The following is a 15,652-nucleotide window of genomic DNA, read 5'->3' on the forward strand; positions in this document are numbered from 1 at the left end:
TCCACTTGTTGGACATTTTTGACTTTTCTTATCATGGATTAAATATCTCAAAAATTGACTAAAAATTCATTCTTTCTTACCTCTTGTTGGCCGATTCTCTCTCTTGGACAAGGAAGAAAAACTTCTTCAATTTACAAGCTTCAAACTATCTCAATCTTCCATTCCAACCAATTAAACTTAGATTTGCTCCATAAAATCACTCCATTAGGTGCTAGTAAGTAACTTGGTGAAGTTTTTGGAGAAGCTAAGGTGTTCCACCACTATCTTTCTCTTGTTTACTAGGTAAGTGGTACTTGAACTTCCTCCTACACTTAATGATGTTTAATTTGTGCCTAATGGGAGCTAAAGTGATGGATTATGTGATTTATTTCTTGGTTTGTGATGAATTGGTGAAGTTTTTATTTTTTTGAGGAATTTTCTGGTTTAATATGATCATGGTGTTGTGGTTGTTTATGATGGTTGATAATGAGGGGTAATGACTATGGTAGGTGTGAATGATAGATAATTGCAACCAATTTTGGATTTGGAAGGAAAAGTGAAAGTTAGGGTTCTATCATCCCCAATTTCTGTCCGGTTTTATATCATGTGGTTAGAGGCCGAATTAGACTTTACTCAAAACATGAAAGTTGTAGGTATTGATGTGTTTGAGGTGCCTGTAAAATTTCAGGTCATTTAGATGAGTGTAGAGTGAGTTATGCCGTTTTTACTGTAGCTGTTCTGCTTTGATCAGAATGCGAAAACTGCGATAGTAATTGGCCCTTTTGACTGGAATTGGTTTGGATTTTGAAGTTGGTGTCTTCTGATGAAATGTAGCTGAATTTCGTAGCTAACATATGCCTTTGGAATTTCGGCATTTGGACTTGTATGGACTGAGATATACCGATTACAGTTTTCTGTGTTTTGCAAACCTGTTTTGGGAATTCTGGGTTAGTATTTGGCATATTTGACCTAGTTGTGTTAGGAACTGGATTGAGTGGCCTTCTACATTGTTGTAGCTCTGTTTCATAGCTTCGAAACGGTGCATCTTGCACCCCCATCCGATAACCGTAGTGAAAGTGGTGTCATTACCGCATTATGAGGTCAAATACGTTTTTTTTGTTAAGGCCTAAGTTAAAGCCATTTCTTAATTTCTGGTTACCTATGATACTTATTTATGCATATAAAACCCTAGTAGGGTTATAATTGGTATGGCTATATGACTCGTTATCGAGTCTCTTTTAGGGCTTGCTTTCATTTCGGTTGTTTCCTAGCTAACTTTTGTACTTGTACTGCTTTGAGCCTAGTGAACGGCTTTTGGGAAATGAGGTGACTCTTGTGTGAAATGTTGGGACTGATTTGAGGATATAGTGAAGCCTTAATGGCTGGGAAAAGTAAGAAATTTAGGGGAAGTGCTGCCCGATTTTCTAGGCCGTTTGGTTCCTTTAAGTTGGATTTGCCTTTTGGTGGAAATGAAAGGCTTTTGGGTTGTTTGCGCCTAAGTCTTCATGCTACCTTTTCGTTTCCAAGGGAATCATGTTTTTGCATTCTTGCATTAGTATTTATTTGGCAAGGCGTACGACGTGTAGTCGAGCCTCACATGTGCATTCTGTTTACTCGATTCTGGAAGTAAAACCTTCAATTGGTTTATTTTGATTATTTTAGGGTTTCTTGGCGATTAAGGCCAATCTGAAGTGAAACTTTTTGAAGTTGAATCGGTGAGTGTACCACTCCCCTCCATTGCTGTTTAACTTGATTTCTGCTCTGCAATCTGTTTATTTGTTCGAGACGGGGGTGTACTTTATCACACTCGTTCTCTAGTCTGTTCATATGCCAATTTACTATGCAAAATTTGAATCTGTTATCTGTGTCTGCATCTGTTCGGATTTCTATGACCTATGAGCTCAATCCTGTGGCTAAGTTATTCGAGTCGGGCCGGCAAGGGCCTGGACGATTAGATAACGAACCACGGTAGTCTGTTCGGGGATTTTTGGGTATTGAGACCCTTGATTCCGGTATACTCGAGTATTACCATTTCTGTTCGGTTACGGTGAGCGGGCCCGGTAAAGGGGTGTTTGGTGGACGGAATTCGGTGTAAAGAGGGGTCTACGGACGTTTTGGTTCTATATACGTTGACGGAGAGTCAACCGGTTTGGATCAAGTACTGCGCTGGGAAATTTGGCTCCTGAGAGCCACCCGTATCCTTCTGATTTGAATCATTGGTTCTTTTGCTTTACATCTGACATGTGTATCTGATTTGTTAAATGTGAAATGCCATGATTTTAATGCTATTTGTTTGGTACCTCATTGAGCGCAAGCTCACCCCTTTCCGTTCCTTTTGTTTTCCTTACAGGAGATTAAACCCTTTTGGTCTGCATTTGACAATCGGTTGCCGACTTGAGCTAGTTGAACATATCTTTTGTATAGCTCATGTATTAAAATCCTAAGTGTACTTTTGGGGCGTTTCTCTTTTGATTTGGCAAACCGTGTATATGTATTATCTTTTGAAAGCTTTTGTATGTCATTTTGATTTGTAAACGCTAAAGTTCAGATGTAAATGTTTGTTAGCTATTTCGGTTGGGTTCTGACGGGTCGGTTACTATTCATGACCGACTCCGGATTTCATTTTTTTTGTTTTGGGTTATTTTACCATCTTGACTTGTTTACGCTCGTTTGTAAGTTCCGGATCGCTATTAATAGCTCTACTCTGATCCGTAGTCCTGGCGAGAGCTGGGCAGGCAGTCCGTTAACCCCTTTGGTTCGCCTTAGGGGAAAGTGGGGCTGTTACAAGTGGTATCAGAGCCACGTCGCGTGGTCTCTGCGCGGAGCGAGACTGGGCCAAGTGGTGTTGTGGTCCTAATTTCATGAATATGTCTAAGTGCTCGTTTGAGCATAAGTTATGAACCGGGCATGTGATAAGTGTACGAATCATTATCATGGGACTCGAGGAAGCTAGGTATGTATGTCGGGTAGGAATCCTTGATAAAGATGGTTTACTCTTGGGACCGGCCGGCTCGAGTTGTGAATTATCTTAGATGGGATTCTTGTGCCCGGATACAAAAGATATGAGGGCCTAGGTTAGAAAGGATTTGGTGAACTAGAAAGGCCATTCCTCGGTGGATCGTCTATGTTTGTACCTGACTTAACTGGTTGTATGTATGTGTGTGGCTTAATTTTGACCGGCTTGTATATACATGTTTTGATCTTGTTTGGAATGTATAAATGTGTGTTATCATAAAAGTTTTGAGTGTTACTTACATGCATCGTGCTTATTTTGGTTTAGTATTATTGCCTAGACCAAGTAAAACTCATGGAAGGTACACGGAGTGGACGGGGCCGTGGGCGTGGAAATAGGCAACCTACGCCTGAAAGGGGTACTGGGGAAACCTCATCTGGACCAAACCCTGAACTTAGGGTTGACCCCAATGTCCAAATAGCTGCTGCCATGCAGCAAATGACTGCTTTGCTAGCCCAAGTGGTGCACCAACAAGGTCAAAACCCTAACCCTAACCCTGGGAATCCTGGTCATCACATGGAGGGCGAGGATAGAGCCCTTGAGAGATTTCAGAAGTTCTCCCCACCCAAATTTCTTGGAGGCCCTGATCCTGACGTAGCTGAGAAGTGGCTGGAGAAGATGATCGATATTTTCGCTGCCTTACACTATACCGAGGAGAGACAGGTGACATTTGCTGTCTTTCAACTAGAGGGAGCCGCTCGTTCCTGGTGGAATGTCATTCGAATGAAATGGGAAAGAGAACAAACCCCGAGGACGTGGGCGAACTTTATGAGAGAATTTAATGCCAAGTTTTTCCCTCCTCTCATCCAAGAAAAGAAGGAAGATGAATTTATTCGGCTTCGCCAGGGAACACAAACCGTAGCCGAGTATGAGAGTCAATTCACTCGATTGTCTAAGTTTGCGCCTGAACTGATCATAACCGAACAAAGACGGATAAGGCGTTTTATTCAGGGGCTAAATGTTGAGATTCAAAAGGATTTGGCTGTAGCTCAACTTAGTACCTTTAGTGACGCTGTGGAGAAAGCTCAACGGGTTGAAGATGCGAGGCTACAAGTTAGAAACTTCCAAACCAAGAAAAGGGGCTTTCCTGGGAGTAGCTCTGAACAAGAAGGTACAAATACACCCCCTAAGATTGGAAAGGGAAACGGAGGAGTACGACAACCAGGGGTGTCGCGTGATGTTCCTCAGGGAGGAACGGTCTCTGCTACTCGTGGTCCCTGTGGATATTGCGGAGGGCCAAGTCATATGGAAACAAATTGCTGGAAGAAAGAAGGAAAATGCTTGCGCTGTGGAAGCGCTGAACATCGGATTGCTAACTGTCCAGCTCGCCTGCGCGAGCGGAGAGGGACTCTGCCACCAACCAAGCCCAATTCTCAGCAACCCGCCAAGAGCAACCCTGGACAGACGAAAGGAGAAGGGACGGGATCGAAGGCACCAGCTCGAGTATATTCTCTAGAGCAGCATCAGGTCCCTGACTCATCTGAGGATGGAGAAGGTATGGTCCGTTGGGTACTTTAGATTTGATAGATTCCGTTAATAAGAAATTTCGGGGACGAAATTCTTTTAAGAGGGGGAGAGTGTGAGAACCCGTAAAACCCTAATTATTTTCCTAGGGTTTATTACCCCTTAATTGCATGTTTTCTGCATTTTCGGGCCTAGGAATATTTTTCTGGTAGATTTTATGAGTAATTATAGTTTTTAAATGATTTTTCTAGTATTGGTGAGTTTTTAGAAAATTAAGAATATATTTTGGACGTGGGACCCACTAGTGCGAAAAGTACGGAAAAATTCGGCCAATAAGGTTAAGTTTCGGATACTGGTGGAAATTTATCGGGTGTTAAGAGATAAGTAGAGGGTGACATGGCATTGATGTGAGAGGAACCAAGTGATAGGAAGGCATTAAATGAAGTGCCAAGTGGCACTATGTGATTGGTCCACTTGTTGGACATTTTTGACTTTTCTTATCATGGATTAAATATCTCAAAAATTGACTAAAAATTCATTCTTTCTTACCTCTTGTTGGCCGATTCTCTCTCTTGGACAAGGAAGAAAAACTTCTTCAATTTACAAGCTTCAAACTATCTCAATCTTCCATTCCAACCAATTAAACTTAGATTTGCTCCATAAAATCACTCCATTAGGTGCTAGTAAGTAACTTGGTGAAGTTTTTGGAGAAGCTAAGGTGTTCCACCACTATCTTTCTCTTGTTTACTAGGTAAGTGGTACTTGAACTTCCTCCTACACTTAATGATGTTTAATTTGTGCCTAATGGGAGCTAAAGTGATGGATTATGTGATTTATTTCTTGGTTTGTGATGAATTGGTGAAGTTTTTATTTTTTTGAGGAATTTTCTGGTTTAATATGATCATGGTGTTGTGGTTGTTTATGATGGTTGATAATGAGGGGTAATGACTATGGTAGGTGTGAATGATAGATAATTGCAACCAATTTTGGATTTGGAAGGAAAAGTGAAAGTTAGGGTTCTATCATCCCCAATTTCTGTCCGGTTTTATATCATGTGGTTAGAGGCCGAATTAGACTTTACTCAAAACATGAAAGTTGTAGGTATTGATGTGTTTGAGGTGCCTGTAAAATTTCAGGTCATTTAGATGAGTGTAGAGTGAGTTATGCCGTTTTTACTGTAGCTGTTCTGCTTTGATCAGAATGCGAAAACTGCGATAGTAATTGGCCCTTTTGACTGGAATTGGTTTGGATTTTGAAGTTGGTGTCTTCTGATGAAATGTAGCTGAATTTCGTAGCTAACATATGCCTTTGGAATTTCGGCATTTGGACTTGTATGGACTGAGATATACCGATTACAGTTTTCTGTGTTTTGCAAACCTGTTTTGGGAATTCTGGGTTAGTATTTGGCATATTTGACCTAGTTGTGTTAGGAACTGGATTGAGTGGCCTTCTACATTGTTGTAGCTCTGTTTCATAGCTTCGAAACGGTGCATCTTGCACCCCCATCCGATAACCGTAGTGAAAGTGGTGTCATTACCGCATTATGAGGTCAAATACGTTTTTTTTGTTAAGGCCTAAGTTAAAGCCATTTCTTAATTTCTGGTTACCTATGATACTTATTTATGCATATAAAACCCTAGTAGGGTTATAATTGGTATGGCTATATGACTCGTTATCGAGTCTCTTTTAGGGCTTGCTTTCATTTCGGTTGTTTCCTAGCTAACTTTTGTACTTGTACTGCTTTGAGCCTAGTGAACGGCTTTTGGGAAATGAGGTGACTCTTGTGTGAAATGTTGGGACTGATTTGAGGATATAGTGAAGCCTTAATGGCTGGGAAAAGTAAGAAATTTAGGGGAAGTGCTGCCCGATTTTCTAGGCCGTTTGGTTCCTTTAAGTTGGATTTGCCTTTTGGTGGAAATGAAAGGCTTTTGGGTTGTTTGCGCCTAAGTCTTCATGCTACCTTTTCGTTTCCAAGGGAATCATGTTTTTGCATTCTTGCATTAGTATTTATTTGGCAAGGCGTACGACGTGTAGTCGAGCCTCACATGTGCATTCTGTTTACTCGATTCTGGAAGTAAAACCTTCAATTGGTTTATTTTGATTATTTTAGGGTTTCTTGGCGATTAAGGCCAATCTGAAGTGAAACTTTTTGAAGTTGAATCGGTGAGTGTACCACTCCCCTCCATTGCTGTTTAACTTGATTTCTGCTCTGCAATCTGTTTATTTGTTCGAGACGGGGGTGTACTTTATCACACTCGTTCTCTAGTCTGTTCATATGCCAATTTACTATGCAAAATTTGAATCTGTTATCTGTGTCTGCATCTGTTCGGATTTCTATGACCTATGAGCTCAATCCTGTGGCTAAGTTATTCGAGTCGGGCCGGCAAGGGCCTGGACGATTAGATAACGAACCACGGTAGTCTGTTCGGGGATTTTTGGGTATTGAGACCCTTGATTCCGGTATACTCGAGTATTACCATTTCTGTTCGGTTACGGTGAGCGGGCCCGGTAAAGGGGTGTTTGGTGGACGGAATTCGGTGTAAAGAGGGGTCTACGGACGTTTTGGTTCTATATACGTTGACGGAGAGTCAACCGGTTTGGATCAAGTACTGCGCTGGGAAATTTGGCTCCTGAGAGCCACCCGTATCCTTCTGATTTGAATCATTGGTTCTTTTGCTTTACATCTGACATGTGTATCTGATTTGTTAAATGTGAAATGCCATGATTTTAATGCTATTTGTTTGGTACCTCATTGAGCGCAAGCTCACCCCTTTCCGTTCCTTTTGTTTTCCTTACAGGAGATTAAACCCTTTTGGTCTGCATTTGACAATCGGTTGCCGACTTGAGCTAGTTGAACATATCTTTTGTATAGCTCATGTATTAAAATCCTAAGTGTACTTTTGGGGCGTTTCTCTTTTGATTTGGCAAACCGTGTATATGTATTATCTTTTGAAAGCTTTTGTATGTCATTTTGATTTGTAAACGCTAAAGTTCAGATGTAAATGTTTGTTAGCTATTTCGGTTGGGTTCTGACGGGTCGGTTACTATTCATGACCGACTCCGGATTTCATTTTTTTTGTTTTGGGTTATTTTACCATCTTGACTTGTTTACGCTCGTTTGTAAGTTCCGGATCGCTATTAATAGCTCTACTCTGATCCGTAGTCCTGGCGAGAGCTGGGCAGGCAGTCCGTTAACCCCTTTGGTTCGCCTTAGGGGAAAGTGGGGCTGTTACAAGTGGTATCAGAGCCACGTCGCGTGGTCTCTGCGCGGAGCGAGACTGGGCCAAGTGGTGTTGTGGTCCTAATTTCATGAATATGTCTAAGTGCTCGTTTGAGCATAAGTTATGAACCGGGCATGTGATAAGTGTACGAATCATTATCATGGGACTCGAGGAAGCTAGGTATGTATGTCGGGTAGGAATCCTTGATAAAGATGGTTTACTCTTGGGACCGGCCGGCTCGAGTTGTGAATTATCTTAGATGGGATTCTTGTGCCCGGATACAAAAGATATGAGGGCCTAGGTTAGAAAGGATTTGGTGAACTAGAAAGGCCATTCCTCGGTGGATCGTCTATGTTTGTACCTGACTTAACTGGTTGTATGTATGTGTGTGGCTTAATTTTGACCGGCTTGTATATACATGTTTTGATCTTGTTTGGAATGTATAAATGTGTGTTATCATAAAAGTTTTGAGTGTTACTTACATGCATCGTGCTTATTTTGGTTTAGTATTATTGCCTAGACCAAGTAAAACTCATGGAAGGTACACGGAGTGGACGGGGCCGTGGGCGTGGAAATAGGCAACCTACGCCTGAAAGGGGTACTGGGGAAACCTCATCTGGACCAAACCCTGAACTTAGGGTTGACCCCAATGTCCAAATAGCTGCTGCCATGCAGCAAATGACTGCTTTGCTAGCCCAAGTGGTGCACCAACAAGGTCAAAACCCTAACCCTAACCCTGGGAATCCTGGTCATCACATGGAGGGCGAGGATAGAGCCCTTGAGAGATTTCAGAAGTTCTCCCCACCCAAATTTCTTGGAGGCCCTGATCCTGACGTAGCTGAGAAGTGGCTGGAGAAGATGATCGATATTTTCGCTGCCTTACACTATACCGAGGAGAGACAGGTGACATTTGCTGTCTTTCAACTAGAGGGAGCCGCTCGTTCCTGGTGGAATGTCATTCGAATGAAATGGGAAAGAGAACAAACCCCGAGGACGTGGGCGAACTTTATGAGAGAATTTAATGCCAAGTTTTTCCCTCCTCTCATCCAAGAAAAGAAGGAAGATGAATTTATTCGGCTTCGCCAGGGAACACAAACCGTAGCCGAGTATGAGAGTCAATTCACTCGATTGTCTAAGTTTGCGCCTGAACTGATCATAACCGAACAAAGACGGATAAGGCGTTTTATTCAGGGGCTAAATGTTGAGATTCAAAAGGATTTGGCTGTAGCTCAACTTAGTACCTTTAGTGACGCTGTGGAGAAAGCTCAACGGGTTGAAGATGCGAGGCTACAAGTTAGAAACTTCCAAACCAAGAAAAGGGGCTTTCCTGGGAGTAGCTCTGAACAAGAAGGTACAAATACACCCCCTAAGATTGGAAAGGGAAACGGAGGAGTACGACAACCAGGGGTGTCGCGTGATGTTCCTCAGGGAGGAACGGTCTCTGCTACTCGTGGTCCCTGTGGATATTGCGGAGGGCCAAGTCATATGGAAACAAATTGCTGGAAGAAAGAAGGAAAATGCTTGCGCTGTGGAAGCGCTGAACATCGGATTGCTAACTGTCCAGCTCGCCTGCGCGAGCGGAGAGGGACTCTGCCACCAACCAAGCCCAATTCTCAGCAACCCGCCAAGAGCAACCCTGGACAGACGAAAGGAGAAGGGACGGGATCGAAGGCACCAGCTCGAGTATATTCTCTAGAGCAGCATCAGGTCCCTGACTCATCTGAGGATGGAGAAGGTATGGTCCGTTGGGTACTTTAGATTTGATAGATTCCGTTAATAAGAAATTTCGGGGACGAAATTCTTTTAAGAGGGGGAGAGTGTGAGAACCCGTAAAACCCTAATTATTTTCCTAGGGTTTATTACCCCTTAATTGCATGTTTTCTGCATTTTCGGGCCTAGGAATATTTTTCTGGTAGATTTTATGAGTAATTATAGTTTTTAAATGATTTTTCTAGTATTGGTGAGTTTTTAGAAAATTAAGAATATATTTTGGACGTGGGACCCACTAGTGCGAAAAGTACGGAAAAATTCGGCCAATAAGGTTAAGTTTCGGATACTGGTGGAAATTTATCGGGTGTTAAGAGATAAGTAGAGGGTGACATGGCATTGATGTGAGAGGAACCAAGTGATAGGAAGGCATTAAATGAAGTGCCAAGTGGCACTATGTGATTGGTCCACTTGTTGGACATTTTTGACTTTTCTTATCATGGATTAAATATCTCAAAAATTGACTAAAAATTCATTCTTTCTTACCTCTTGTTGGCCGATTCTCTCTCTTGGACAAGGAAGAAAAACTTCTTCAATTTACAAGCTTCAAACTATCTCAATCTTCCATTCCAACCAATTAAACTTAGATTTGCTCCATAAAATCACTCCATTAGGTGCTAGTAAGTAACTTGGTGAAGTTTTTGGAGAAGCTAAGGTGTTCCACCACTATCTTTCTCTTGTTTACTAGGTAAGTGGTACTTGAACTTCCTCCTACACTTAATGATGTTTAATTTGTGCCTAATGGGAGCTAAAGTGATGGATTATGTGATTTATTTCTTGGTTTGTGATGAATTGGTGAAGTTTTTATTTTTTTGAGGAATTTTCTGGTTTAATATGATCATGGTGTTGTGGTTGTTTATGATGGTTGATAATGAGGGGTAATGACTATGGTAGGTGTGAATGATAGATAATTGCAACCAATTTTGGATTTGGAAGGAAAAGTGAAAGTTAGGGTTCTATCATCCCCAATTTCTGTCCGGTTTTATATCATGTGGTTAGAGGCCGAATTAGACTTTACTCAAAACATGAAAGTTGTAGGTATTGATGTGTTTGAGGTGCCTGTAAAATTTCAGGTCATTTAGATGAGTGTAGAGTGAGTTATGCCGTTTTTACTGTAGCTGTTCTGCTTTGATCAGAATGCGAAAACTGCGATAGTAATTGGCCCTTTTGACTGGAATTGGTTTGGATTTTGAAGTTGGTGTCTTCTGATGAAATGTAGCTGAATTTCGTAGCTAACATATGCCTTTGGAATTTCGGCATTTGGACTTGTATGGACTGAGATATACCGATTACAGTTTTCTGTGTTTTGCAAACCTGTTTTGGGAATTCTGGGTTAGTATTTGGCATATTTGACCTAGTTGTGTTAGGAACTGGATTGAGTGGCCTTCTACATTGTTGTAGCTCTGTTTCATAGCTTCGAAACGGTGCATCTTGCACCCCCATCCGATAACCGTAGTGAAAGTGGTGTCATTACCGCATTATGAGGTCAAATACGTTTTTTTTGTTAAGGCCTAAGTTAAAGCCATTTCTTAATTTCTGGTTACCTATGATACTTATTTATGCATATAAAACCCTAGTAGGGTTATAATTGGTATGGCTATATGACTCGTTATCGAGTCTCTTTTAGGGCTTGCTTTCATTTCGGTTGTTTCCTAGCTAACTTTTGTACTTGTACTGCTTTGAGCCTAGTGAACGGCTTTTGGGAAATGAGGTGACTCTTGTGTGAAATGTTGGGACTGATTTGAGGATATAGTGAAGCCTTAATGGCTGGGAAAAGTAAGAAATTTAGGGGAAGTGCTGCCCGATTTTCTAGGCCGTTTGGTTCCTTTAAGTTGGATTTGCCTTTTGGTGGAAATGAAAGGCTTTTGGGTTGTTTGCGCCTAAGTCTTCATGCTACCTTTTCGTTTCCAAGGGAATCATGTTTTTGCATTCTTGCATTAGTATTTATTTGGCAAGGCGTACGACGTGTAGTCGAGCCTCACATGTGCATTCTGTTTACTCGATTCTGGAAGTAAAACCTTCAATTGGTTTATTTTGATTATTTTAGGGTTTCTTGGCGATTAAGGCCAATCTGAAGTGAAACTTTTTGAAGTTGAATCGGTGAGTGTACCACTCCCCTCCATTGCTGTTTAACTTGATTTCTGCTCTGCAATCTGTTTATTTGTTCGAGACGGGGGTGTACTTTATCACACTCGTTCTCTAGTCTGTTCATATGCCAATTTACTATGCAAAATTTGAATCTGTTATCTGTGTCTGCATCTGTTCGGATTTCTATGACCTATGAGCTCAATCCTGTGGCTAAGTTATTCGAGTCGGGCCGGCAAGGGCCTGGACGATTAGATAACGAACCACGGTAGTCTGTTCGGGGATTTTTGGGTATTGAGACCCTTGATTCCGGTATACTCGAGTATTACCATTTCTGTTCGGTTACGGTGAGCGGGCCCGGTAAAGGGGTGTTTGGTGGACGGAATTCGGTGTAAAGAGGGGTCTACGGACGTTTTGGTTCTATATACGTTGACGGAGAGTCAACCGGTTTGGATCAAGTACTGCGCTGGGAAATTTGGCTCCTGAGAGCCACCCGTATCCTTCTGATTTGAATCATTGGTTCTTTTGCTTTACATCTGACATGTGTATCTGATTTGTTAAATGTGAAATGCCATGATTTTAATGCTATTTGTTTGGTACCTCATTGAGCGCAAGCTCACCCCTTTCCGTTCCTTTTGTTTTCCTTACAGGAGATTAAACCCTTTTGGTCTGCATTTGACAATCGGTTGCCGACTTGAGCTAGTTGAACATATCTTTTGTATAGCTCATGTATTAAAATCCTAAGTGTACTTTTGGGGCGTTTCTCTTTTGATTTGGCAAACCGTGTATATGTATTATCTTTTGAAAGCTTTTGTATGTCATTTTGATTTGTAAACGCTAAAGTTCAGATGTAAATGTTTGTTAGCTATTTCGGTTGGGTTCTGACGGGTCGGTTACTATTCATGACCGACTCCGGATTTCATTTTTTTTGTTTTGGGTTATTTTACCATCTTGACTTGTTTACGCTCGTTTGTAAGTTCCGGATCGCTATTAATAGCTCTACTCTGATCCGTAGTCCTGGCGAGAGCTGGGCAGGCAGTCCGTTAACCCCTTTGGTTCGCCTTAGGGGAAAGTGGGGCTGTTACAAGTGGTATCAGAGCCACGTCGCGTGGTCTCTGCGCGGAGCGAGACTGGGCCAAGTGGTGTTGTGGTCCTAATTTCATGAATATGTCTAAGTGCTCGTTTGAGCATAAGTTATGAACCGGGCATGTGATAAGTGTACGAATCATTATCATGGGACTCGAGGAAGCTAGGTATGTATGTCGGGTAGGAATCCTTGATAAAGATGGTTTACTCTTGGGACCGGCCGGCTCGAGTTGTGAATTATCTTAGATGGGATTCTTGTGCCCGGATACAAAAGATATGAGGGCCTAGGTTAGAAAGGATTTGGTGAACTAGAAAGGCCATTCCTCGGTGGATCGTCTATGTTTGTACCTGACTTAACTGGTTGTATGTATGTGTGTGGCTTAATTTTGACCGGCTTGTATATACATGTTTTGATCTTGTTTGGAATGTATAAATGTGTGTTATCATAAAAGTTTTGAGTGTTACTTACATGCATCGTGCTTATTTTGGTTTAGTATTATTGCCTAGACCAAGTAAAACTCATGGAAGGTACACGGAGTGGACGGGGCCGTGGGCGTGGAAATAGGCAACCTACGCCTGAAAGGGGTACTGGGGAAACCTCATCTGGACCAAACCCTGAACTTAGGGTTGACCCCAATGTCCAAATAGCTGCTGCCATGCAGCAAATGACTGCTTTGCTAGCCCAAGTGGTGCACCAACAAGGTCAAAACCCTAACCCTAACCCTGGGAATCCTGGTCATCACATGGAGGGCGAGGATAGAGCCCTTGAGAGATTTCAGAAGTTCTCCCCACCCAAATTTCTTGGAGGCCCTGATCCTGACGTAGCTGAGAAGTGGCTGGAGAAGATGATCGATATTTTCGCTGCCTTACACTATACCGAGGAGAGACAGGTGACATTTGCTGTCTTTCAACTAGAGGGAGCCGCTCGTTCCTGGTGGAATGTCATTCGAATGAAATGGGAAAGAGAACAAACCCCGAGGACGTGGGCGAACTTTATGAGAGAATTTAATGCCAAGTTTTTCCCTCCTCTCATCCAAGAAAAGAAGGAAGATGAATTTATTCGGCTTCGCCAGGGAACACAAACCGTAGCCGAGTATGAGAGTCAATTCACTCGATTGTCTAAGTTTGCGCCTGAACTGATCATAACCGAACAAAGACGGATAAGGCGTTTTATTCAGGGGCTAAATGTTGAGATTCAAAAGGATTTGGCTGTAGCTCAACTTAGTACCTTTAGTGACGCTGTGGAGAAAGCTCAACGGGTTGAAGATGCGAGGCTACAAGTTAGAAACTTCCAAACCAAGAAAAGGGGCTTTCCTGGGAGTAGCTCTGAACAAGAAGGTACAAATACACCCCCTAAGATTGGAAAGGGAAACGGAGGAGTACGACAACCAGGGGTGTCGCGTGATGTTCCTCAGGGAGGAACGGTCTCTGCTACTCGTGGTCCCTGTGGATATTGCGGAGGGCCAAGTCATATGGAAACAAATTGCTGGAAGAAAGAAGGAAAATGCTTGCGCTGTGGAAGCGCTGAACATCGGATTGCTAACTGTCCAGCTCGCCTGCGCGAGCGGAGAGGGACTCTGCCACCAACCAAGCCCAATTCTCAGCAACCCGCCAAGAGCAACCCTGGACAGACGAAAGGAGAAGGGACGGGATCGAAGGCACCAGCTCGAGTATATTCTCTAGAGCAGCATCAGGTCCCTGACTCATCTGAGGATGGAGAAGGTATGGTCCGTTGGGTACTTTAGATTTGATAGATTCCGTTAATAAGAAATTTCGGGGACGAAATTCTTTTAAGAGGGGGAGAGTGTGAGAACCCGTAAAACCCTAATTATTTTCCTAGGGTTTATTACCCCTTAATTGCATGTTTTCTGCATTTTCGGGCCTAGGAATATTTTTCTGGTAGATTTTATGAGTAATTATAGTTTTTAAATGATTTTTCTAGTATTGGTGAGTTTTTAGAAAATTAAGAATATATTTTGGACGTGGGACCCACTAGTGCGAAAAGTACGGAAAAATTCGGCCAATAAGGTTAAGTTTCGGATACTGGTGGAAATTTATCGGGTGTTAAGAGATAAGTAGAGGGTGACATGGCATTGATGTGAGAGGAACCAAGTGATAGGAAGGCATTAAATGAAGTGCCAAGTGGCACTATGTGATTGGTCCACTTGTTGGACATTTTTGACTTTTCTTATCATGGATTAAATATCTCAAAAATTGACTAAAAATTCATTCTTTCTTACCTCTTGTTGGCCGATTCTCTCTCTTGGACAAGGAAGAAAAACTTCTTCAATTTACAAGCTTCAAACTATCTCAATCTTCCATTCCAACCAATTAAACTTAGATTTGCTCCATAAAATCACTCCATTAGGTGCTAGTAAGTAACTTGGTGAAGTTTTTGGAGAAGCTAAGGTGTTCCACCACTATCTTTCTCTTGTTTACTAGGTAAGTGGTACTTGAACTTCCTCCTACACTTAATGATGTTTAATTTGTGCCTAATGGGAGCTAAAGTGATGGATTATGTGATTTATTTCTTGGTTTGTGATGAATTGGTGAAGTTTTTATTTTTTTGAGGAATTTTCTGGTTTAATATGATCATGGTGTTGTGGTTGTTTATGATGGTTGATAATGAGGGGTAATGACTATGGTAGGTGTGAATGATAGATAATTGCAACCAATTTTGGATTTGGAAGGAAAAGTGAAAGTTAGGGTTCTATCATCCCCAATTTCTGTCCGGTTTTATATCATGTGGTTAGAGGCCGAATTAGACTTTACTCAAAACATGAAAGTTGTAGGTATTGATGTGTTTGAGGTGCCTGTAAAATTTCAGGTCATTTAGATGAGTGTAGAGTGAGTTATGCCGTTTTTACTGTAGCTGTTCTGCTTTGATCAGAATGCGAAAACTGCGATAGTAATTGGCCCTTTTGACTGGAATTGGTTTGGATTTTGAAGTTGGTGTCTTCTGATGAAATGTAGCTGAATTTCGTAGCTAACATATGCCTTTGGAATTTCGGCATTTGGACTTGTATGGACTGAGATA

This window comes from Coffea arabica, chromosome 2c (genome assembly GCF_036785885.1).
Source record: "Coffea arabica cultivar ET-39 chromosome 2c, Coffea Arabica ET-39 HiFi, whole genome shotgun sequence".
Lineage (NCBI taxonomy): Eukaryota > Viridiplantae > Streptophyta > Magnoliopsida > Gentianales > Rubiaceae > Coffea > Coffea arabica.